This window comes from Brachycentrus maculatus, unplaced genomic scaffold, assembly GCF_059751285.1.
Source record: "Brachycentrus maculatus isolate JH-2025_06_01 unplaced genomic scaffold, ASM5975128v1 h1tg000117l, whole genome shotgun sequence".
Lineage (NCBI taxonomy): Eukaryota > Metazoa > Arthropoda > Insecta > Trichoptera > Brachycentridae > Brachycentrus > Brachycentrus maculatus.
In genome coordinates this window covers 511,366-539,356 of record NW_028280870.1, presented here as the reverse complement: position 1 = coordinate 539,356, position 27,991 = coordinate 511,366, and the positions used below count along the sequence as shown (strand labels likewise).

The 27,991-nt window shown below is 33.2% G+C and overlaps 1 protein-coding gene and 1 long non-coding RNA gene across 3 annotated transcripts in view; one reads left to right on the top strand and one right to left on the bottom strand.

The window, feature by feature from the left end:
* Positions 1 to 27,991, top strand: part of Sdc (Syndecan) — a 329,248-nt gene that overhangs the window by 238,099 nt on the left and 63,158 nt on the right. The window lies entirely within an intron of this gene.
* Positions 56 to 27,352, bottom strand: LOC148309776 (uncharacterized). Its single transcript, XR_015837490.1, has 3 exons — positions 27,315 to 27,352; positions 20,665 to 20,950; positions 56 to 124 (listed from the first exon to the last, which is right to left on the bottom strand). It is a non-coding gene; the product is annotated as an uncharacterized LOC148309776 (long non-coding RNA).

Genomic DNA, 27,991 nt, shown 5'->3' with positions numbered 1-27,991 from the left:
AATGTTTAAAAAAAATATGCATACATACATATGTATATGTATTTTCGATTGAGATGGCACATAGGACAAGCACCTGAACATTTTGTCAACCAGGCAATCGCCATGGATCTTCCTCGATAGACATCTAGAAAAAGACCAATAAATTCATGGACAACCTGAGAACAAGAACAACTCGATATATGTATTTTTTACGTATTTTTTCTGTAGTTTTCATGGTGTTTTAAATATTTATTGAGAGTCGGTGATGCGTGTGCATCATGTTTTATTATCCTTCTACATGGTCGAATTTGTTATTGTGTCGCTGTAAAATCTACGTCATGTATTATTCCGTAAAATGTATGTCTCTTCTAATAGACTGCGTCCATTGTACAAAATATTCGCTATTTTTCACGTTTAAATCACGTGGATACTGATAAAAAATTATTTTACCGAAAATAGTTTAAGACCAAACAATTTGTTTATAAAATTAAGAATTTCGTCGTTATTAAATCGTTAGTGCATATATCGCTCACTCCTTTCAACAACGTCATATATCAAAATACTTGATTTTTCGGGAGATCGTTTTTAAAGTTAAAGAATATAATAAAATACATTAAAACTAAATATCAAGCCACTCATTGAACTTTTTACTGTGCAACAGATCTTTTTAGGTACAACCTGAATGTTTTTTCTCCATTTGGAAAAAAAAATATTTAAAAAAAAAATAATGAAACAATACATTTTCTTCAAAATGCAAAAACAACACTTTTTGCCATGTAGCAGTTAAATATTAAGTTAAAAATATGCCGCTTTTGCTGGGATATTGTACATTTTCTGGGCATTCCGAAAACATGCTCAACTGAAAATTGACGATGTTTGACATATAACGTTGTTGAAAGGAGTGAACGATATGTGCGTTTTTTTCAACCGTTAAAAGAGCGTCAATTAGTTGTTACTTTTTCACTACTTTGCATTTTGTTCCATTCTCTCTATGTGTGATAGTTAGTTTATTGGTTAGTTTAAAAGCGAATCATACATACCATTTCGACGTATGCTAAATGTGTCATCATGTTAACCGAATTTTCATGTCAAACGATTTCCACAACTCCTTATTCTCGATATTCATACCTACCTTAGTCGATATTGATATATAATATTTAGGTCATTGCGGTGTACAAGATATTATGTAGGTGTTCCGGACGGTTGTTGTTTTTGAGTCAGAAGCAGATTCAAGTCCAACCAATTGAGAAGCACTAGTGAATAATACATACCAAAACTAGCCTTTTGCTATATAGATCATTGTGGTGTAAAACAATATATACAATAGGTACTCCGGACGGTCATTTTTCGAGTCAGAAGCAGAGACCAACGAATTGAGAAGCACTATTGAATACGTAGCCAAATAAGCCTTTTGATATTATTCCATGTTAGTCTCTAGAGGGCGTATGGGTATCAGTACGGAGACTAGTGTAGGAGTTCAATACAGTCGCTCGCGCTTTGATCAATGCTTCCGCCCCTTTGTCCTCCGTGAATTATTAGAGTTTCAAGGTGAGCTTCCCGAAAGTATTTCCCTTCGCAACAATGCTCGCGCCATTTCGTGTAATATTAAAATTCTCCTAGTCTTCCCGGTTTATTGGAGATCGGAATACTGGAAGGCATTCCGCGACCCCAAATAAGTGGAAGAATTTCGAATAGGTTTCCTTCTCGCTTCTCTGCAGCCTATTGGAGATTACAGCCGAAAGCTCGTTCTTTGTCTATATTTAAAATATATTCCTAGGATTCACAAAAGTACGCTTATTGGGTGAAAATCGGCGGCTGTATAACTTGTATCGCTTTTTGCGCAATAATTTTCAACGTAATACCCCCCTCTTAATGATATCAAGGAAGAAGAACACAATCCGTAATGCCGTTATCAAAAGTTCGAAACTAATTATTTCTCGTAATAAACATTTGCTCGCTAAAAGGTATTCAAATTAGACGCAAAGTCGATGTTATTTTGAGCGTTCATTTACATAATGACACGAAAGTTTCGGGTATAATTAAACCAAATTTCAATGGAATTTTGAATGAAATTTATTAGATGTTTTAATTTAATAATATATTCCGGAATATGCTTTGGCGGAATAAGTGTGTTTAAGTTATTGATCCCCGCCGCCCGCGCCGCCGTCTTGTTGGAAGGTGACAGGAATCCAGGCATCCAGGCGTTGGGTACCCGAAGTTCCCAGGAGCTATCGCAATATCCTCGTGCTTCATTGCTTTCGAGAGTTTGGAGAGTTCCCCACCTAATTCTTACAAACTTTGTTTCATCTCAAAGCGTAATAAGTACTATCTCCCTTTCACTCTAGCCGGCGAGATTAATTTATTTCAGGCTTTTCACCGAAGATATCGGAGCGGTTTTTCTTCCTTTTGAGAGATTGTTATTTGCCTTTTATCCTATCCTTTTATCTAAAATTATACCGAGGATTGCGCCCGATTAGAAAACTGATTTGTGGCTGCTGACTTATTGGTCTGTTCCCTTGCATTATTTGAAATATGCGTCGGGTTTTCCAAAATAAACTCTCAAAAAACTAAAAGGATTTAAAACAAAAATATATGAGTACATATATGGTAATTTTCACATTTCTCTTATTTTGATTGAACTACAGATTGTAATTTGGGACGATCATTTGAATTTATACGATGGCCTACTTTAGCAGGCATCGATACGAATATCATATTTTTGTAGATGATTTGTTCTTAGGATTCATTTTCGATTAATATGAAATGGGTACAGAAAAACCACTCTTTTTATATGTTATTTAGTAACAACTTATTTGAATAAACATTTTAGATACATGTATCAAAATTTTATTAATAAATTGTCCGTTTCTAACGTCTTTGATATACATTTATCTTCTTTTATTGTTAATCAAAATATATATAGAAACGTGTTTTATAATAGTGTCACGAAATCTATCAAATTCTAATTCAGTTTGCACATCACAACTCTAGCGCAAAAGGGAAGTTTGATCTGTTCAACGTGTGTGCCCAACGTAGCGACGTGGAAGGGTGGATGTAATATGACATTATGATGAGGTTCCTCATTAAACATTACCGTATAAGACGGAGATCAGAGAGTCTCATTACGTCCCCCGCGCGCCTATTACCCGTGTCACCGCTTTGGGCAAATGTTAAATGTATTCATACTCGTTCTCCCCATTACTAACCCGATGATAGCGCCTAGCGCGTCGTCTCGTAAGACGACCCCGCTTGTACCGTAGTCCGTACACAACGCGACATTGACGTGTGTTTTGGAGGACGTGTTGTGTCACTTTCGTGTTATTCCGCTGGAATTCGCCTCAATTAAATAATGCGGACAATTTACACAAATTGCTTATCTCTCGACTTTACAATGCAAAGCTTCGCCGGATACTCCTGTCGAGTAAATTATTTCAGACGACATAAATAAATTATGCTCGTGTGTGGAAGAAAATTGCGTTACGAATATTAACTAATTTATACATTTGAAACACAAGTTTGATTCGGTTGAAAAAAGGTAAAACGTTATTTTAAAGGTAAAAAATGATGCTAAAAAAGAAATCCCTGGGGTGTTCCTTTATAAAAGACTTTTTTTTTAATTAAAGATGTCATATTTTACTTTTAATGTGTTGTTTCATCAACTGAATTTACAAAGCTTTTTTTTACATTTATATTTTTTTACAAAAATGTAAATGTAAAAAAAAGCTATTTAGTAATATTTAGTAATATTATTAAATAAACTACTCACCGAGATTTTTATGTCTACCGGTTTCGAGACGTATCCGTCTCTTCGTACTTTTTTAAGCAGTTTTACGATTAAAGTAATAAACAATGATTAAAGAAAACACTTCGTTTTTTACCACTTGAGTTTTATTATAGACTACATGTTTCAGAAGTTAAACTTCCATCATTCAGGTCTGTATAATAACTGTCAGTTATTATACAGACCTGAATGATGGAAGCTTAACTTCTGAAACATGTAGTGTATAATAAAACTCAAGTGGTAAAAAACGAAGTGTTTTCTTTTATCGTTGTAACATGTCTTACCACAAAGTTAACGCCGAAACAATAAATAAAGTAATAAAGTTTATTAATTCGACACCTAATTGGTAGTAATAGAGAACAAGTATTTACAAATCCCAGTTCTCACTGGAATTGTAAATTTGGGGGTGTTATTTGAAAAACCTTACTTCATTATCAAGACACTGCGTTAAATTTATTATTTCATTGGCTTCCCGTTTCTTTTTTCAAAGCACGTCCTCCATCTTCTTTAGTCTATTCGCTATCCGAGTGAATGTACAATGTTAATATTGTATACTGTACGGGGTGGCACTACTTAACTAGCGTTCACCCCAAATGATTTAAGAGCGTTTCCGCATACGAAGTGTCCTGCATTATTCCTGCATCGGAATTGATTCCGTACTCGCTAAACTGGCATGTGAAATATAAATATAGTGCATGCGAGCGCGGAGAAGCTAGTACATCATAATTGTTTTGACTCGTAAACCACAATTTATTTCGTGAGCCATATATTTTATAAGCCATGGGTGCTTTGTACAATGTTTTGTAATTGATAGGCTTTTCGGGATGGGAAGATTCTCTTCACGGGGTCACGGATTTGCGTCCGTCCCGAAATCGTAAAATATTTTTTTGTTGCTGTTTCCTTTTTCACTCCGTATGTTTTGATTTATGGACTTACATTTTGGTAGCACTTTTCTTTATATTTGTTTTTTATTTACTTGTTTAGTAGCTATGTATTATTATTTGCCTAAATTTTAGTACGGTAGTTCAGTGGCGATCTCTCAAAGCTAGCAAATGTTTTAATGTCACATTTGTCGTTTTTTTAGGTGAGCTGATATGATGTGCATATTTAAATACTTTCGCCATTAATTTTTGTATGTACCCTAATCCTTTAAGGCGAAGATACACACGAGAACTTAAAACTGCCGCGGACAAATCATTCTGCAGTTTTAATACAATTTGAGGCGTGCAACCAATTGTTGTTCTAAATATTTTGAGTGTCCAAATTTTTGTTCACATATTCAAGATATGATCCACTTAGGATTAATTTATAACAATATTTATTTAATTATTTATATCTCAACATAGGTGAAGAATAAGGAAATCTGAGCATTTACAGGGCTTATGACCTGTCATAGGCTTGTTAAAGTGAACAATTTGCACACGTATAACATCAAATTTTGGAAATTATAATTATGCTTTAAAAGTTATTAATTTCAACCAATAGTGTTATCAAAGAAATAGCACGAAAAATATGTTTTTAAATTGAAGCACAAATATAACTTTCTCGGGAATTAATTAATGTCAAAAATTTGAGTAGTGTGAGTGTCAATCATTGGTAGACTGGTGAATGTTACATGTATATAGAAAGTGATCACTTAAACCAGCCATGACAGGTCGCAAGCCCTGTAAACGCCCAGATATTGTTATTTATCCATGTTGCGACATCAATGAAAAATCTTATTTGTATATTATTGAAACTGCAAAATGACCCGACCGCTGCTGCTCCAAGCTGCCGTCTGTACGTACCTTCCTCTTTAGTATTGTATTGTTATTTTTTTTAAGGAATATGGGTGTTTTTTTTATTATTTACAAAAATACTTAAATTTTCTACTTTTCTGTGAGCCTAAGCGGCTCATTATTAGAAATAAATAAATAATAAAACCACGGGACCACAACCCGACACAAAACATTGTTTATAGTACAGAGATTTCCAATTTTTTGTTTAAACATGGGTTATATAGTACAGTCTTGCCATTTTTTGTTTAAATTTTTTTTATTATATATAGTACAGACCTTCCATTTTTTTGTTTTCGTACCTACGCAATGTTTACGTCTTCCCTATGCCATTGTATATTTTACATCCAGTTTATTAACCAAAGAATGGAGCCATAAACCTTGTAGGAATTGTGTAAAGTGCTGAATTAACGAGTATGTGAACAATAGACGAGTGTCTCCACAATTGTGTAAAGTGCTGAATTAACGAGTATGTGAACAATAGACGAGTGTCTCCACAATTGTGTAAAGTGCTGAATTAACGAGTATGTGAACAATAGACGAGTGTCTTCACAATTGTGTCGTAACCCATTTAGTCCAATTAAAGCTATCAGAGTCAATCTGTTTACATGCTCCATAACCCTTCAAATAATTGTCTAAAAATGCTCGTAGGTGTTCCCATTCCTGCACCGCTACATACTCACATACTCGCTACGTGGCTGACTCATTCACGGGCGGATAAACTGTTTAGATTTTATATTATTAATATTTAAAGCGGACCCTCCGCCTGTCCGCTTTGTCCGCCTCCGTAGTGTAATGGTCAGCACGCTCGGCTACCGTTCTGGAGGTCCCGGGTTCGATTCCCAAGGGGGGTAAAATAAATATAAGTGATTTTTTCACTGTCATATTTATTCAATATTACCCTGGACTGGTACCTGAAGCGGAGAGCTGATCACCTTTCCTTCATGTGTAAACGATCGAGATAACACTGCGTTTATATGATGCAGTGCCCTTTGCACCATTGGGGTGCGAATAAGGGTTTTTTTTATTATTATTTAATATTTAAAGCATTTTTTCACTCACTTTTTTTACAAAATTGTTAGTGATGTTAGTATGTCCACTCACCACTAACCGAGATTTTTGTCTACCGGTTTCAAGACGTACCCGTCGCTTTGTCAGAACAATCACTACACCAGCATGCAAAAAATACTACATGTATTGTTTGCATGCATCAATGAAACACTTTTTTTTTTTTTTAAACATTACATACGTACATAAGAGTAACGCATATAATTTCCCTATGAGTGATTTCCATTACATACTCATTTTAGGATTCACAAGGTACCTATATAAAGAACAAAATTTTAAAACAAAGTAAATACAATACGTAAAAATAAAATAAAAACAAAACAAAATGTGGCATGTAGTAAAAATAATAAAAAATATATTTTAAAAAACATTGTCAGAACAGTAGTAAAAAATAAACAAGACTAAAACACAAATAAGAAAGTAAAAAAAAAAAAAAATGGGTATGTTGTGTAAAAAAGCGTATGAGTTGTCTTCATATGTCGATATACGATACGTTTGGAATATAAGTTCTAGATTTTGAGTGTTGGCAGTGAGAGGTCCTTCAGTTTTTCTCTTAACATTGATATTGTGCCAAAAATTTTGGAAGGTATTTAGTACCAGGACACGAGAAGGAATGTTTCTGAAATCTGGGCTTTGTAAATTCAGGCAGTTATCCTCGAAGGTCCGACGGGAGGAAGTTGTGTCACGACTCTGAGCGTGTTCCCTAAAACCTTTTCAGACAGTTTCCTTACATAAGTGAATATCCCTGTAAAGGTTTTACCTTTGGATGTATTAAAAGGTTCTGGCCCATCCCTTTTGTTAACGAGCTAAATATTTACGTGAATTCATTATTTACATATTTCATTTGCACTTGTACCATGATATAATACAAAAGTTCTAAAGTAGGTACCAAACAATGACAATATCCAAATAAACTATGGAATTGTAATTACCGTTCTCCGATAGTTTTGTTTATGGTGTGATAATAATAATGTTATATTCATTTAGTCTTTTCATGGTTACACAAGATCAATTCTATGAGGTATTTAAAATCTACGGAACGTATTATTTACGCATCTCGGGGTATTAATGTACACATTTAAAGCATTGTTGTACTTTTTGCATTCATATACTAATTTATATTCTCTTTTGTTTCAGGTATGGTGACATCACCTTTCAGGATTATTATTCAAGATTCAATTATTGAAGAACTTTACTGGATAAAATAATGCCGATGAAACCTCGTGTCCAATATCCATATTTTTTTTCTCGTCATTTCTAGATTTATTGTTTTATTATTTACCTCGTCTTTTGAAGAATAATGCAAAATAATACATAACCGTAAAATGGCATTTTTTCATTGATCGTTTAATTTTTTTATTGTAATATTTTTTTCACATATTTATTTCTATATGGTGATATTTCCATAAAATTCCTAACAGGTAACAGGTAAGGTCCTTCAATAACTTATACACAACACATGTAATTTATTTATCATTATTTGATTTTTTTAAGACTGGTTAAATTTTTAAAACAATACTTTGAGTTTGTCCATTTTTTCAACTTAACATAACATACTAAAAATTGTGTTAACCTTATTTAATAGGAAATTAATATTTTTCTTAATTAATGACCATTTGTAATTGACATTATAACCAGTATATTTTTCAAACTGAAAAATTATGATACTTTTATATAATTTTTTGACATCTCATCAAAGATGAAGAAGAATATGGAAGTCTGGACATTAACGGAGCTGACGACCGTCATAGGCTGGTTTCAGTGATCACTTTACACACGTGTAACATTCACCAATTCTACCCATTATTGACAACCACACTAATTCTCGGAAGTTCAATATATATGAACCAATTTAGAAACCTTGTTCTTGAATCACTAGAACTTCAGTAGAGACATCTATTGGTGAGATGTATAGACTTTTTGTTAATATATTATTAGATTAAAACCAATATTTTTTTAAGCACTTTAACTTTTTGTTAAGCAGAATCTCTTATATTAGTATGTGCGGTCCGAATCCTGGATTATAATCACACACAAGTATTTGGACACACTCAAAATGTTGTAAATGTTACTTTTATGTTAACGCTTAACAAACAAAAAATTGTTATGCACTATTGTATCATATTCGTATTGTATCATTGATTAAACTCGAACACATAATATAGACTTTTTATGACAATTTACCTAATAATGAAAGGCGGACGCGTATAAAAACAATATTTTAGATCAATATAACTCCAACCCATTTTTATGGTTTGAAGTTAAGCCCACAAGGGTGCCAACGTTAAATCTCGCAGAATCCTTATTTGATTTAACAGCCGAAATCACGATTTCACTTTATCGCCTCGGTTGAAGATCGATAGAGTAGGTACAATAATAAAAGGCAAATCCGTGTTGGTTTCGGAACCGATAAAGTGTCCCTATAAAGGGACGCGCATAATGCGACGCGTCCTTTTCATAATACGAATGTGTCCGCTTTTCTGACCTCTAAAAGTAACTTCCCCGAGGGATTGTGGAGTCTCCTTACTCTTCTCTATATCGTGCCTTCCCTCGCGTTAACTTTTATGACCCTCAACTTCGACTCAAACCTCATTTTGTAGATTGTTTTCGATGGTTTTCCTTCTAACCTTTTTAATATTAAATAAAGACCCTTATAATCACACATAGAATGGAATCTAATAATAACTTTTAAATGAAACACTTTGTTTAACCCCTTTTGGCACTACTTTTTTAAAATGTAGTGGTTTTATCACATTGGATATTGATCTGTTCCATGTGTCCGAAGGAGTTTTCCGAAGCGAGATTCTTGTACACATTTAACAAGAGTCTTCTTGTGTAATTTTTAATTTGTTTTTTTAATGTATACGCCTTAAATGTTTCTTTGTAATGTATATATTAATTATTGAATAAATTGAATTGAATTGAATTGAATTGAAAATATAATTTACTTATAAATTCTTTAAGTAATTTGTAAACAAAATATTAGATCTTTGTCATATTCCAACGAGGTGCGAGATAGCTACAGTGGTACATGGCCGAAAATCTTCGATCAAATTCAACAATGATCTGTATTATTGGTATCATGATTTCAGTTTAATCCATTTATTGTATGTAAGATTTTTTGTCAATTTAACATATATGAAGAAGAATATGGAACTCCCTAAGTGGAGAAAAACACAGATTTGTAAACAATTATTTTGAAATACTCAAAACGTTGTGGGATAAACATAATATTTTCCCTCAGTTTTGAAATTACGTTTCGTCGTAGCATATTTACTTTTTTTTGCATGCTGTAGTATCATCTTTTAAATCTTCATTTAATGCATTTTTATTTTGTTCTTTTTTACTTTTATATTTCTTACTAGCACTCGTTTCTCTTACCAAGCCCTATCTTAAAGTGCTGTAACCGGTTTTTCTATGACCGGTGCATTGAAATTTAGAATGGAATCCACGCTGCATCCAAAGCTGATTTCTAGGTTAAATCGTAGGCGTTCGGTTATCGGATGCGCTGCATCTATTATACTCTGTCAAGATAGCTGATAGCCTTTTCAACAGCCAAATCCGAGTAATCTACACATCTAATTCAATTTAAAACCGAAATGTGCTTTATTGTACAAGTGAATAGGTTTGTACAGCCTAATATTCTCGGGTAGTCGCTGGTTGTGGTCCCGTGGTTAGTGTAGCGGACACTAAAGTCAGAGTTTATCGGTTCGAACCCACTCTATTACAAATTGATACCTATTTCTAATAATGAGCCGCTTCGGCTCACAGAAATAGTATGTAAATAATAAAAACACATTTTTTTATTTAAAAAAAAAAACAAAAAACTCCGTTTCAATTCAATATTATTTTCACCCGAAATACTTCTAAAATACTACCGTTCACCTACGCATTGTACAATATAATCAAACAACACAAATTTGCACGGTATTTTGGATTACACATTTGTGCAAATTATTTAAATACAACTAAATTTTATCTAGAAATATTTTTTAAAAATCTTTTTGAAAAATACTTACGTATTAACCAGTATTTTTATTTAATTTTAATGAATAAACCAGCTGTCGAGTTCGCGAGCTTCTTTTCCTCAGTCTTTCAATTCCAACACGAAGAGGAAGAGAATAGATGTCAAATGGCTATTTCGCTTAAGGCGTCTTCTGAATGATTTTTTCAAAAAGTATATTGATTAATATTTTCATATTAATATCGTACTTAAAAGACCATCGAAAAAAAATATTAGTCGACAAAATTTTACCAAGCCATTTAAAAAAAATCCTTACCGTTTTGATTTTTAGAATATATCAATATCTGTAAATTATCTGTTGTACCTTGGGAGCTGGATTTAGACCAATTTATTGTTGCATGAATAATCCAATTTCTAGTCTATTGGATTACAATTGTGATATAATAGGTCAACTCTCACACAATGTTACCAGTCGCCACGTTAGCTGGCCAGATACAATCAGCGCCCTCACACGGAACGGAATTTACTTAATCAAGCTAGTCATTGACAATATTGGTTCGTTACAATCGTTTTTTTTTATATGAAAGGAGATGGAAGTCTGAGTATCCTAGGGTTTACAGCCTGGCAATTAGCTGGCTTAAGCGATCACTTTATACACTTGTGTAACATTCACCACTCTGCCCATTATTGAACATCCATATTGCATTAATTTTTAATACTTGAATATATGTAATGCTCTTAGATCTCTTTCGCGTGTGGGTAGCATTTCCATAGATTTGCAAGCTTGAACACGGTGAGATTAATTCCGAATTAGTTCACATACATTCTTAGGAGACATGGCCTGAAGGGCCAGGTCACAAGGCCTTAAATGCTCAGACTTTTATCTTCTTTCATATAAAAAAAACGATAGATGTTTCATCTTACGTTGAGATACTTATAATATTGACATCCCTAGGATGAAAAATCCAATGTCTGATATAGAATAAATAAAAATATTAACACTTAAAGCGTTTTTAACCTTTCATTACTTTTTACATTTGGAAATGATATCGACTTTCTCGGCCTATTTTTATTGTATGTAAGAAAAATACTCAGGAAAATAAAAAAAAACTGATTATTTTTCAGGCTTTATTATTTAAAGACGCAATGATACTCATCAGGTTATATGTCACTTTCTCGAGGCTCTCTTAATTGTCTGATACCTTTGTTGCTCGTTATTTTTTTTTTGTTGCGTCACCGTTTCGTTAGTAATTTGAAATAAATATTTTTGGCTTTAGGCACGTTTTCAATTTGAATGTCAAACGTGGTATCACCTCCGCCCGCCCAACAATGGCCAACTTGACTAAATTATTCCAATTTCAATTTGAATACACAACAAATTGCTCCGGGCAAATATATTTTCCTCAAAAATATCTGTTTCAAATGGAATTTTTCCGAAGCCATTGTTCGAAGTTGTATTAAAGAACAAAAAATATTCATCCCTTACCCAATATTTAATTAAAAGATCTTACGGACTTACTGACTTTAGCCTTCTCCACATTCCGGTTTAAAAGTTCCGAGTCGGCGGTTTTAGTAGGTACGCCGTTCTCTGTTATAGAAGGTACTAATAAGGAACATCAAAAACACGCAATATATTTAAATTAATTTACTTTGGAGGTGGGTGCAAACGAAATAAATCACGTTTCATACGTCACATTTAATAAGTCACGATTCGTGACAGAAATGAAATAACTATCAAATAATTTATAAAACAATTTTTAGTAAAATGAGCTCTTTGGACGGTAATTCCAATGAGGATACTTTAATGTAAATTAAATCGTAAATATATATGATGAAAATAAACATATATAGTCTTAAAGATTTTTTTCCTCGGGATTCGTCAACCCCAAGGTAAACGACTCCCGGGCAGACCACCAAAGAGATTAATTGGCAGCTGGGAATCGATTACGTAGAAGACTAATCCCTCTTAAAAATAGACCACAACACCTCAGGAGAAACACCAAGAAGAAGGAAAAATTAAAAAAAAAATATTATGAAACTTAACGCAGTTAAATTGTATTCCGACTGAATTGAACTGCAGCTGCTTCGGACAACATTGAAAAATGAAGGAACACATGTGTCTAGAATGTAAACAACTTACGAAAACAGTCAAAGACGACGAACTGAAATTTGACGTCGTTTCTGGCGGCAAAAGCTCGCAGTCTCAAGGAGGCGCACGCGAGCGAGGCGGCCGTAAGGCTAACGGGGTAAAGTTTGCCCCAATAAAACTTTATCCGGGAATAAAGCATTACCGCGGCGGACAGGTGGGACGGGAGCAGAGCTAACAACAAACACACTACTTTGTGGCGTGACAACATGGCGGCGGCAATCCGATTTGCGGAGCGGCGGGAAAACAGGGCAATTTGACACTAACAAGGAAAAGTGCCCACCACTCCGTGTGACACCGGATTCGGTTTAATTAAAAATACTAATGCCTGCACTGGGTTATGTACTGGGGAATATAGCGGTGCACGCAATAAACAAAATATTCCCTGGTCTGTTATACATACGAATATTAGGTGGACCAGGAATTAAACCATTTTTATAGTGTTGCATTAAGGGGGAACTCGCAAGCTGGATGTTTAGCTAGGATACAAAATGTCGAGCCCTCTTTCAGTGGAATGGATCTTTTGACAACAGTCAAAAGTAAAACATATCGCTCACTCCTTTCAAGAACGTCATAAATAAAAAATCGCCAATTGTCATTTGTGCATATTTTCGGAATGCCCAGAAAATGTACTATATCCCAGCAAAAGCGGCATATTTTTAACTTAATATTTACCCGCTACAGGACAAAAACTGTTGTTTTAACATATTGAAGAAAAGGTATTTGTTTACTTATTTTTTAAAAAATACTAAATATTCTTCAAATGGAGAAAAACCTTTAGGTTTTACCTAAAAAGATCTGTTGCACAGTAAAAAGTTCAATAAGTGGCTTGATATTTACTTTTAATACATTGTATCATATTTTGAAACATTAAAAACATTCTCCTGAAAAATCATGTTTTTCGATTTATGACGTTCTTGAAAGGAGTGAGCGATATGTCATTTTTATGATCATCATTTTTTAAAACTCCTTATCTTTCAATTACTCTTTTCTTTTCAAAACCATTTATTTTTTCAATACAAAAACGGTGTTTTAAAAATTCAATTACGTTAAATGTTACCTGGGTTTGAAGAAAATAAAGTTGCAAGCTATTGAATACTGGGCCTTAAAATAATCTTAAAATTAAACAGTTGCAAGGCTGCGCAAAACAGTTGCGTGATTCGAAACTGTTATACACATCGCTCACTCCTTTCAAGAACGTCATAAATCAAAAAACTTGATTTTTCAGGAGAACGTTTTTAAAGTTTAAAAATATAACACAATGTATTAAAAATAAATATCAAGCCACTTATTGAACTTTTTATTGTGCAACAGATCTTTTTAGGTCAAACCTGAAGATTTTTTCTCCATTTGAAAAATATTTAGTATATTTAAAAAAATAATTAAACAATACCTTTTCTTCAAAATTTCTGCCCTGTAGCGGCTAAATATAAAGTTAAAAATATGACGCTTTTGCTGGAATATAGTACATTTTCTGGGCATTCCGAAAACATGCACAACTTAAAATTGACGATTTTTGATTTATGACGTTCTTGAAAGGAGTGGGCGACATGTGAAACTGTAGCAGTCGAAGCTAGTTCCTAAAAATAACCGTAGTCCAACTTCAATCTGTAATTCCAAATAACACTCTTAAACTTAAAAAGTTTATTAAAAACCGCATACGTCAGATTGCCAAACGTTTAGTAATGATTACCTTACACCTATTAAACTCATTCTCCCTTATGCTGGGTAAATTTTCCAAACACACATTCCCAGCACTTGGTTAACCAAAACATACATATTTATGGTTGTAACGATGCGATTTAAATATGTAATAAATAAGAGATAATGGCTCTTCCGGGCTATAAAACGATATAAAAATATTGCTCTCAATCCATTTGGCGTTGGGACTGAATTTTTTATTCAGAATTTTCACATTACTCAAGCCGAATTGAGTTTCAGACACGCGTGAAGTACACTGGACTCTCGACTATCCGCGGTCACATTAACCGGACTCCCGTTTAAACAGGGCAGGATAGAAAATGCAATTGCTGTAACGTAAACAAGGGAAGAATGTAATTTAAGAAAATATTAATAATAATTTCATGGTACGCCTTATTTTCAATTTTCAATTTAAACACGTGTGCTTGTTGAAAACAAATTTTAAATCCACATGGTGTATATGAAAACCGTCCAAGTCTAGATTAAAAACAGCTTTTATTTTATCTATTAATTTTAAATCAAATACAGATTTTTTGAGTCTACTAAGTTAACTAACTAACTAACTTAGTAGACTCAAAAAATCTGTGTTTGATTTAAAATTAATACATAAATTTAAATGGAGTTCTACAAGTTAAACGCCAAGTCAATAAAAAAAAAAAAAAAAAAAACAACAGCTTTTATTGTTAGTTTTATGTTTTGTGCCGACATTTCGTGGTGGAACTGCATTTTATAAAATAAAACAACAACTATATAATTTTTTCCGCTTTTATAATTTTGATTGGTCAGTTACCAGTTTTCGTCGTTATCGACATCATAAGACTGGTTGGACGTTAGACAAAATTCTATGCTACATACACAACAAGACAGGAGTTAAAACCATGATTTTATATAATTTTTCTGACAAAATGTATTTAAATTGAATGATTGAAAGTAGTGTTTTGTAATAACTATAACATATAAATTATGGTAAGGGATTTATTATATTTTAAAGTTCATGAAAACTTTTGTATACAGCACCTAGTGGTGCATAGGGTACTGCATGTTAACTTAATCATCATTTATATAAAGAAAAAGTAAACTTCAGGGTAATAATAAATAAATATTGTCATAGAAAAATTAACATCTCCTTTTATACCTCTGAAAATCGATTATTTAGTTTCTAGTTACTAATATATTTTTATGGCAAAAAGGGTTTATATATTCGGAAAGAAAGTTTGCATTTCATATCAGTAAGTTCCCCTTTATATTTTCATTTCGGTAAGATTAGAAGCTCTATTTGAATGTATCTCTCGTCCAGTCCCCGCGCGGTATTACGTTACCCTTCTCGACTCCTCCCCTGAATATCTGCAGCTCAGTTCTGTAAGTGGAAAACATTTTACCTTTCCTTTTATGCGCTCCTGGAAGGGTTTCCCTCCCCCCGGGTTTGTTTGGACGCTATTGGGGCTATTCCCTACACACACCTCTTTTGGTCAAAAGAACTTTAATTATTATTGATCAACCAGCTTTTATTATCAATAAAGTCATAACGAAACCATAATAAGTAAAAAAAGAGCTATTCATTAATGTATAATAGATGCGGTTAGATCTGAAATAGATCGCATTATTGAGCTATATCGTATTTGATTACATGTCGTAAATATTTTTTGTCACAAAGATAATATTAATAATGTGATAATTCTTTCATTTAACGATAAATATGGAAACATAAACATGAGAAAATTCATCGAGGACACATTATTGTAAATTATAATTAGTAATTATATGTATGATGAATACAAAACAAATATAAAAAAACGTTATATCTATTATGGTATATAATTTTTATGCTGTGTTTTGTTGTTTCTCCGCGAGTTAATTATTTTTTTAATTATTTTTGTCGAATTTTCATACTGCTAAAACATCTTAAATATTATTCATTCTGGAGATATAGATACGAGGGCCGACCCAAAAGTAAGAATAAAAAGTAAATTTTACACACTTAATTAAATGATTTTTTTTTAATTTACACACTTATGTACCATGTTATGAGCCGAAAAATAAAAATTGGTTAAAAACGGTAATGTTGGGAAGTTTTTTTGACGTTTTTAGTCTCCCGATTTTTACGTTTCGGCGAAATTTTGACGTAAACAAATGGAACAGCGCGCAAACATTAAATTCTGCTTCCTGCTAGGCAAATCACCTCAAGAAACACTGAAACTGCTTCAGCAAGCTTATGGCGACCAAGCTCTTAGTCAAGATAGAGTTTACAACTGGTTTAAAAGGTTTAAAGAAGGTTTCTTTTTCCTAGGATGAAAAGGCAATTGAAAGGAAGGAGATTTCAAACAATTCAAGAAGTTCAAGAAGAGTCACTCAAAGCTTTGAAATCAATCAGTATTTCAGAGTTTTTTACTTGTTGTGGGCAGTGGGAAAAACGCTGGAACAAGTGCATTGCGTGTTTTTAACCATTTTTTTTATTTTTCGGCTCATAACATGGTACATAAGTGTGTAAATTTTCAAAAAAAAATCATTTAATTAAGTGTGTAAAATTTACTTTTTATTCTTACTTTTGGGTCGGCCCTCGTAAGCCTCATACACTCGAATCATAAAAAGACGCATAAGGTGATTCCTTAAATTCTATTGTGTTTATGTTCCCATGCGGTACGGTCATCTGGATAAATATGATCTCTTAATGTTACGATTTTTAGGTGATTTCTTGACTATCTTAAAATCGTAAAATTACTAAGTATAAATAACCGTTTTAATGAACTTTTCTCCGGTTTTATTTATTATTATTATATTTAAAAAAAAAAATATACGTTTTTTATGACTTCGCTCGTTCGCGTATGATTTTAAAAGAAAAGAAAAACGTTTTAATGGTATATTTACAATAAAAAAATTAATCGCACAAAAAAAAATGGTGCTCCCAACCAATATTTTTCAATTCGAATTTCTCGGTTGCCATATATGGTTTAAAGTTGTATATTAACATTTGCGAATAAATAAATAAAATTCAAAAATCTACCTCTTATTCGCACTCAATATTACAGATGGCCTACATCGTATCATCGTAGTGTTATCTTGAGTAAATAATTATGTGAAGGCAAGGTTTATCATTCTTGCAGTTCAGGGTTATATAAAATAAACCTAAGAGTAATAAATCACAAATACTCATTTATTAAACTCTTTTTTTATATACTTTTATATTCATACTTATTTATTTACAGGCTTAGTTTCTGAATAGTCCCAATATTTTCATAAAGGGTTTCCCCACCCTTAGCTTTGTAAGGACACTACGAGCATAGTAGTATTTACGGACGGAAAAAATATCCGTCCATTCATTTCCTTTAGCCAACCTTACAACGGAATTATATGGATTCCTTTCAACATTTTCACCCTTTTTCAATGAATCGAATACAGAAACATAAATGAATGAGGACATTGGAAGCAAACATACTCGTAGCAATCTCCAAATCAATCATTTTTGATCTACTCACTCGGAGGTCGAATACGCAAAACAGTACTTACTGCCTATTTTATCTTTTACATTAGGATTTATTACATTAACTAGACAATTTTCATATTTTTTGACGTTTGGGTATTAGACTTCCGATTGAGAGTACGAAAATTCGTTTGGAGATTGATTCATTTGTTTCTAATACCTTATTCTGACCTCAATCCGCACGCAAATGGTGGTGCTTAGGGCATCGTTCAGATTGACTTGGTGTTGATTACTGATAATTGATGAATGCAAGGTGATCTGCCCATTAGATTCTTTGGTCTATTAGAGGAATATTTTCGATAGGATACAGATAGTACTTGCAACATATCATGAGAGGTATACGGTACCATATAGTGGTGGGGAAAGTGAAGACAGGAGAGGTAATGTAAGATAAGAGAGATAAGCCCTGGCCTCCCAACTCAATGGAGTGGATTGGTATTCAACGAACCGAAGAAATCTTTGCACTGGTAAGGAATCATTCAAGTCAATCCAGTATGGCAGCCAATTTTCATTTACTTAGTAAATACCTCTTTTTCTTAAAATCGACTGTGACACGTGTTTCGATGCATTCCGCATCATTTTCAAACACCGTTTGATGCGGAATGCATCGAAACACGTGTCACAGTAGATTGTAAGAAATAGTGGTATTTACTAAGTAAAACATTTATTAAAAATGGATAGATTTTACCACAATTTTCATTTAGTTGGAGATGCACAATAGGCAGAGAAGAAAAAATATACAGGTGGCAAAATAAGTGGAGAGTATAGGGGGAATGATATTACTGCTAAATGGGAAGGAAAATGAATAGTAGAAAGGTACTATTAATTTATTATTAATCAAAGTTTCACTTGGCAAATACCACTATTATTACATTAATTACATTGATAGATATTACTACAATGTGACTGCCGAATCAATTAATTTACTAATAATTTATATCAAATACCGTACGAAAATGATGCGGAATGCATCGAAAAACGTGTTCCAAAAGATTTTAAGAAACAGTTGTATTTACCAAGTAAAACATAAATTTAAAATGGATAGATATTACCACAAAGTGACTGCCGAATCAATAAATGAAACCAGATATTTAAATAAGAAAAAGGAAAATAACGATGACTGTAATCATGGCACTTTGGGTCGCATACCCGTAAAAAACGTCAACGTTTACGTTAATATTATTCGTGATATATTTTCTTATCTATTAACACGTATGCATTAGTTGATTTCTCCGTAAAGCCCTTGTATAATATTTACTGAATCCAATTTCCTTCCTTTATTCCTAACACAAAGTGGAATTGAAACCCGTGCCTCCTTAGAATACGACCAAATACGACCGTAAAATCGAATATCCCATTCGCCTAATGTTTAGTTTCCCATGTACTTTTGTAAATAGCCGTGTTTGTAATGTAATGTCGCGCTTTGTAAAGAACCTTTCAACATTTGGACGAATGAAAAAATACAATAAACAGTTGGTACGTACTTAACATGACTCTCTTTTTGTTGGTTATACTTCGGTTAGCGAATTTATTTGGTTTAGAAAAACGATTTGTTCGTTAGCCGAATCGTAAGATTTCACGATTATCTAGAAAAAAATGGAGGATCACTCAAAAAATTATGGTTCGATTTACTTAATTTATTATTTCTCAATTTCTCATGTCTCAACGTGAAGACAAGATAGATTTGGAGGCATTCTGCTAAAACCGTAGTTTTCTCAAAGTTGAGACCTAGTATTGTACGCATTCTGTGATCCCGTTACCTTGTATATAAAGTATTATATTTACAAAAGAGGAAACCTCACTCCCTGAATTTCATCTATTTAAAATCATTATTTTATATAGGAAACAACTGGCTATGTGTATTTTATCTAGGAAATTACCGATATGCCAAAATGTCGAACGAAGGATATTTTTTATGACATTTGGAAAAAAAATCTGTATGTGTTCGTTTTTTATAAATTGGTTTGACAGTGAGTTTTTATTAATTACTGTTTATTAACTTTTTAATAATTTCTGACAGATTTTCGATGATTTTTTTTTAAATTAGCTTGCAACGACAGTTTGAGGACTATGTTTTTTCAGTGATTTTTTTTCGTTATTTTATGTTTATCGGTAATCGATTTTGTAGAATAAAGTCACATGTAAATCGCTTTCTCGTATCTGTACTGACTCGTAGACTTCCTAACTCAATCAATTTTATAAATCATTTTTAAGATAAAATTAATAAACGTTGCTTAGTTTATTACAGAAAACTTCTCAATTTCCGCCATGCTTGGCATAAAGGGCGTATCTTCATTCTAAGCGAAAGTAAGTTAGCTATAGATATAGGCACATTGCTTATTTTTCCACCTTCAGTTGTTGCAGTGAGAACAAATGTATGATTTATGTATTTATTTTAAATCAAACACAGATTTTTTGAGTCTACTAAGTTGTATTTTATTAACAAAAAACACATAAAAAATTATATTGTGACAATTGTTTCGCCTTGTTGGGGCATTATCAAACAATTGTCACAATATAATTTTTTATGTATTTTTTGTTAATAAAATACAACTTAGTAGACTCAAAAAATCTGTATTTGATTTAAAATAAATACATAAATTAAAATGGAGTTCTACAAATTAAACGCCAAGTCAATAAATAAATACAAATGTATGAATTTACTTTTGTTTGTGAATTTGGCTGATATATCCATAATTTCTCTTGCAAAAACTTTATAGAATCCGAATCCATTAGGACAGAAAAATACGTAAGAACAAGAACGTCAATTACCTCCTTTGTGTTCAGCGCCGTAGTACGTATGTAAGATTCGGTACGGCTCCATTGCAGATATTTTCCTCGAAGTTTTTCCGAACTACGAGTAAAGGATGCTAAGTTCGATAGAATTCTTAATTCGAGAATTCCCCTCAATATTGAATAACCGGATGTGCAATCCCAACTACGAACTTTTCTTCCGAAAGTTTTCTTCAGAATTACAGAACTTTAATTTTTCGATTCGTCCATAACCCACCCCCCTCTCCTTTCCCCCCTCGCCGCCCGTCACGTTTCGTTTCTAAAGCTGAAAGGAATAAAATTATTTTACAATTAATTGGCATTTGATTGGCATTCCAACTCATTTGCATTTAAAGGCTTCTCGAAAATTCAATAACTGACTATCAAATTACCATTTTAATAAATTTTCGTCAAAATGTTTTTTTTATCGTGATGAATAATTTCGATATTAAATTGAATATTCCCAAAGTACGTCTATCAAATTTTGTGATCGTCTTAAGGGGGAAGTCTTTGCTTACAATCATAGTATTAAGTTATCATGGAATCACAAAAAAAAACGAATAAAAGGCATTTTGGCCAGTCAAATTTTGGGGCCTACGATAGTAATTTTATCCATAATATTTTGGATAATCTCATTAATATATTTTGAATCCACACTGCTGCATTTATAATAATTTGATATATTTTAAAATTTGACAAAGTTATGAAATGAATATCATACGGAATTCAGTGAGAAAAAATAATAATAATCAAAACTGGCAATTTATACGAGCTGTGAGAGAAAATGGAAATCTTTAGTACCTCCTTTATAATATTGTGTCAAGATAAGCGTCCAATTAGACTCTTATCATGAATAGTAAATTATCAGTATTTTATAGTATTGTATTTACATATTAATAGGTATCTCGTATCTCGTATGATGAATAAAAAAATAAATTTCAATCGTAAAACAGCAATTTAAAAAAATGCAAGGTTTACAATATATCCAAGTCTAAATTGGAAGGCGCCTAAATTTAAGAATTCTTGTTTTTCCAATCATTCTTTAAAGTTAAATGTAATTTATTTATAAAGTAAGTAACACATCATACTTCCAACGTATGTAAGGTTAATAAGTTCTCCGCAATATCGGTTACATGTGTTTATTGCTTCATTTGTTTTCCTTTCCAAGTTGTTTATCTTTATTATCTTTATTTTTCTTCTTCCAAATTATTAATAATATATACGTACATATACATAGACGTATATATGTACAAACATTTATAAATGCAAATATTTTTTGGGAGCACCCACCACCAAGCCACCGTATATGTCTTATAGGTGAATTTCTTTTTATATACTTTTAGTTATTATTTTTATATGATTAAACATAATATACTCGTACACACAAAAATATAAAAAAAAACTTTTACAAAAAAATCTGATTTTTACAAAATTACCTTTTGTTCGTTTACCCATTCCTTTATTTTGCCTTTGCTCCATATTTTTGTTAACACTTTTACCTCCACCAGCAACAAATTTAAAATGGAAGGAACTTTGTATTGAAGTGTTCTTCTTCCATATTTATTGTTTACTCTTGGGATCATGACCTTTTTTGTAGGTGCGGCGGCTATCATAGTCGTGCACAACAGGATTTTTATACTTTTCACTAGTTTGTTGCTCAACCATCCACAATATTCGCGCAGTCCGCAGACGATCGATCACAAGGTTTTACAATATGAGAATCCGTACAACTTTTTAAACCACATTTTTCTCTTCGAGCTCATACGTCATAACATACATGTGTTGTTACTCAAGGGATAATGAACAGTGCAAAATGTCCAATGTGATCTCTTCAATCTATCTCTGTCTCCTCTGTTGTGGTAATTTATGTTCTCGTATGCCGCGCGCACTTGTGTAACGGTGTCCCGTGAAATATTATTAGGAAAATTACCCGGCTTAGGGCGAGATTAGGCCCCTGTGAACACCCCACGCCCTACACACTACCGCGCTCAGCGTCTGCGTATGGCCTCATCTCGTGAGATCTAGTCCACAATATATAGTCTCGTGAAGACTAAAGCCGAGGGTTAGTGTGGAGTCGCTGTTATTAAATCTTCTTAATATTATCAAGCTCTATTATTCGTAGATTATGTGGAGATTCATCTTTCCGGTAGAAATTTTTCGAATTGATTAAGTATTGCGGCAAAAATCTGAAGCTGATGTATCCTTTCTATTTTTCATGACTGATGTGGTTGGTGACTTTCTTTTCACGTCTCAAACGATCTTCTCATTTTTTTTTCTTAGAGTTTTCTCAAAATAATATTTCTGTGGTACTCTTGTGCCGTACCTCATCCTGTTGGGGTTCTTCCTAGCGATCGTCTTCTTTCTACCATACCTACCGGCTACCGCAATGCTTTCTATAGGCGCTTCTTGGAAAATGATCGTAGTATTGTAGAATGTTCCGCAAAGACTGTGTATGACGTTTTTTCCGCTATCCGCTTTGCTAATGATGGAGTCGTTAGTTCTCAAGGAAGTTCAAGGTTATTACTTATAGTATCGTACATTATTAAATCATGTAAAATCAAACTCGTTCGTTGCCTTACACTTTTTCGAAATGCAGCATTATTATTGAAACTTGACAAATATTGTTTCTACTTCAAAAGGAAATTCAGCAATGTCATTGTTGTCATCGGTGAAATTTCCAAACATTTCATTTGCAAGACTATTCTTAAATACTCGGTTTATTTCGTTACTGATCTATTCAACGTTATCTTATTTCCAAAGGAAATTGTATACATTTGGATTTCCTATGTTGTAAAAGGAAATGTGACTTTGGAGCATGTCTCAATACTTGCCTGTCTATACTTTCACATCTGCTAATGCCGCACCTTAATAAAACGTAAAAAATAAGATGGGGGTTAAAGAGCTCTATTATAGCTACCTGGAAATTTGGGGCGGGAAGAACAGTATAAATTGTATTCAAGGTTGGTTGATCAGTGATGCCAAACGGAAATCGGTAGATATGTTCAAATATCATTCATTTTCGTTAATTATTGTAATTCGACAGTCACTTTGTGATAATATCTATCCATTTTTATGTAAATTTCACTTGGTTTTCACATTTTCAAACACGTATTACGATGTTTGAAAATGATGTGGAATGCATCGAAATACGTTTCACAATAAATTTAAAGAGATAGCGGTTTTTATCAAGTAAAATTTAAATTGAAAATTTATAGTTTTTACCACAAAGTGACCGATTCAATTAATGAAATTTATTCAGATTTTCCTAAACGCACATAATGTAAACAATCTATTTCGCCGTTCAACATACCATATAATATAATAAAGTGTTTAAAAATCGTCCGTCTGTTTTCAAAAATAATTATCAAATCAATAAAACTATCTTTCGAGCACTTTTTGAATATTAGTACGTATATTTACCGAGTTTTTTAAAACTCATTTACATCAAATGACATAAAAACTGTTCTTGATTTGTCTTTGCTTTTTCGTTTATTTTTGCAATAAAAATATATAAATTGAATTTATAAAGGTCATTCATCCTGTCTTTTTTATCGTCTATGCACGTATGTAACACATGTATAACTCTGTTATAACTTCGGCAGTCCACCTGCGCGCCCTTAATGTTATTCCATTATTATCATAAGCTGAACAAAGTTTCTTCGAGTTTTCGATTTTATGGTCCAGTCGACGCAAATTTCTATAGTTTGATTAAAACTCAAGTAAATACCCTCCGAGGCATTTCATAACGTGGCTGGCTCTAAAGTCCACATTTGTCTAGAACGTAACGTATTTTCTAAGCCACCCACATCACAAATCTGTAATTTGGGAACAGCAAACTACTCGAACTACCTACACGGTGGAAATATTAACTGCTACAATAATACTCGGTACTTCATTGTAATTTTACATAAAATTAAGTACTAACTTAAGCATTTATTTTCCAAAATATTTTTTTTCTTTAAATTATAAATTATGCCAATATCATTCTTGGTTTTATTTTGTTAACATGTTTTCAGTGACATTTGTATAATTTTAAATTCATTCCTTTATTTTTATTTAATTTAATGTTTTTTGATATCTCAACATAGATGAAGAAGAATATGGAAGTCTGGGTATTTACAGGGCTTATGATCTGTCATAGGTTGGTTAAGTGATCACTTTACACACGTGCAACATTCATATACTTTTACCCATGATTGACAACCACAATACTTAAATTTTTGGAATTCCAAATATATAAGGATATATAGTAGGAGTCTATATATCCTTATATATAAGAATATCCATATATCTAGATATATAGAAGGAGTATATATCTAGATATATGATCGATCTCATGACACTGTACGATGATATATGACTTCACAACACCCATCTATATTGGATTATAAAAGCTGTTATTTAGCAGCCTTTTATTTAGATGTATGCATCATTCGAACCCCCTATTCTCACGTTCTGAACGTATTTCTAATCTTCTGTTCACATATAATAGTTTGTCGTTTAGTTTTCATAGTATGATGTCGGATCCATATATCGTAGACCTCAAATTTGTTAGCCCAACTAATGTATTTGATTTCCGAATAATTATGCTTTTCGATTTAAACAATTTTCATTTCCTGTGCATTTGATGGGACACTTAAGCGTTTCCATAATTTTTGTCTCAAAACATTTGAAGTAGGTAGGTAGGTACGCTATAAAGCTCCCAGGAAGGTAATAAGATTCTGGAGAGACGACTCAAGAAGCGGTCCGCAGCTATGATACGTATTTTATTATTCAAATATGCTCGCGGGCACCGTTCGTCCCATTTCATCCGGCGGCCGTTTTATTTCCTTTCACGAGACTCCTTTTCTCCCGTGTGTCTCAAAGTCTCCTTTCCACCCCGTTTGTTTTTGTTTCGTCCTTTTAAAACTCCTCCCTTTTTATTTTTTGGGGTTTCCTTCCCGGTTAAATACACTTTGCGACGTCAGCGGACGTGTCCCCCTTACAAAGCGGGCGGGTTTTGCCGGTTTTTTGCGCTTTCAACTGCCGCTTTAAAATTTCCCACCAGCTATGTGCCGCCTGCTCGGAGGACTCCGCAGGAATGCGGCCTCCTGCAGCCCGCCTTCAGTATTTGTACTACGGGTTACCGGGGACCTACAATAGGATGATCCCTCCTTTGAGCCGAGTTGGCGGCATTTGAGGAATGCTCCGATGCCTATTTTGCATCGTTGCGAATATCTGTCGGGTACTAGTTCAAAGCAATGCGCTCTCTAAAATATTTACTCCATCTCCGCAGACACCGTATTAATATATTGTTTCGCATTGTGTGGAGTAAGTGTTTCGGGTCCAAATTAATCGACATTCTGATCATTTTCAATATGCGTATCACCGAAACTGTATAACCAACAATTTGGATATTTGTTCGTACAAACGAATATATGAATAGAGATTCAGATTATATTTCTTTGAAAGAATCTGTTTTTTTTTAAACCTCGTCGCAGTTCAGCCATTTGAAATGTATCATCGTGTTACCAAGATACGTCATTATCTTTTAATGGTTATTTTTTATACGAAAAAGAAAAATACTTTTGTTTCTTTTATATATGCATAAATGATTCCATTTTACACTTTTTTCGTCGGCCTTAGCGACCCGTTAATGAAAATTGAAGTCAAGTTGTGATAGAATAGGCTCGAACCCGGAAACTCTTGACTCCGCGTGTCCGCGACCACAACCAGATTTTTCTCTTCCGATCCCTGCTCAGTTTAACTGCCCATTCAGTCACGTCATTTATTTTAAAATTCAAAGGCTTTGAAGACTCATTTTTTGTCTTATCAGACTTATCCATTAGCTAGGTGAAAAGTCACTACAATCGGCGCGCATGTGCGATCCGAAGCGATCTATCCTCTTTGCCTACACCTTCATGAAAACGTCGTGATTGTTATAATTAGTTCTAAAGGTACAATTAACCATTAATAAGTGTAGAATGGTGAACGTTACACAAGTGTATAAAGTGATCGCTTAAGCCAGCCAAATGTCAGGTCGTAAGCCCTGAGACGCTCAGACTTCCATCTTCCTTCATATAAAGAGGAACGAAAGATGTTTCATGACAAGTTGAGATACCTATACAATTTAATTATTTCGGTTTTATTGGATTTTTATCTATCATCCTGTACCATTAGAGGCTCAGTTCTACCGTGAGAATGTATGTTACTTTTTACGGGTCAAAACATACTAACGCTGTTGGTTGGGTGACCGCTTGCGTTCCTCGCTCCTCGTTTAGCTGTAGCGATATGGCAGCCCTATGGTCCAGTTAGGCCACTGAAACTTAATGAACCGAATGTCCGCAGTTCCGTCTAAACGGGTCGCCACCTCACTTACAGTGAAACACCCTTTTACTACTTTTATTTACCTATAATATGGAACATTTCTGTCGCAATATTGTTCCCTGAGCCACAATGATCATGAAGTTGCTAGAATCTCTTTTTTTAATTACACCAATAAAGATAAACAACTAAATACACACATTGGTTTAATTTTGGACGGATATGCGAAGTCAAATAGCGGTGCACAAGGTTTTATTATAAAACTAGCTGTAGCTGGCCACGCGCTACTGTGGCTCAATCTAGTTAAATAGAAAAGAAAGGATACATAAAACACATTTGTCACTCACCTTAACATGAAGTTTTTTTTCCTTAAAGTGTTTTGCACATATTATTTATTTGCCCTTGAAAATTATTTTCACCTTATTTTTTTTATATATTTCACCATTTTGACAGTTGAAAAAAACAGTAGAATCTCACTTTATTTGCCATAATTGAATTTTGTTCCTCATTTATTATTTTTTAAATGCGTTCTGTCTAATGAACGCATGAATAAATTACTCCCACCCGGGTTAAGCGTTGTAGATATACAAATCTATCGAACAGGACACATTTTTGTAAAATTTCAATTTGGAAAAAAAAACCTGACAAACAAACGAAGTGAGATTCTTATGTGTTTCCAAATATCAAAATGGTATAATGGGAAATAGAAAATAGAAAAATGTCAAAATGGGAAAATAGTTTTACGCATATTTCTGTTCCCGTTCCCGTTCCATGCACACAATAACTCTTGTAAGTTTTATCGCAATTGGTTGAATACTATAGGAGCCTGTAGAGTTTATGGTAAACATACATGCATTAGTTTTTAAATGCTTTATAAAGATACACTTGTGGGTTGTATTTTACAGCCATTTTGTGTGATCGTATAACTGTTTTGTTATTGTTAAAAGTGAAATTTCGCCCCATCCGTTTACTAAAAAAAACATAGTCAACACGGCGCCTTTACCTGCAAAAATACCTCGTCTTA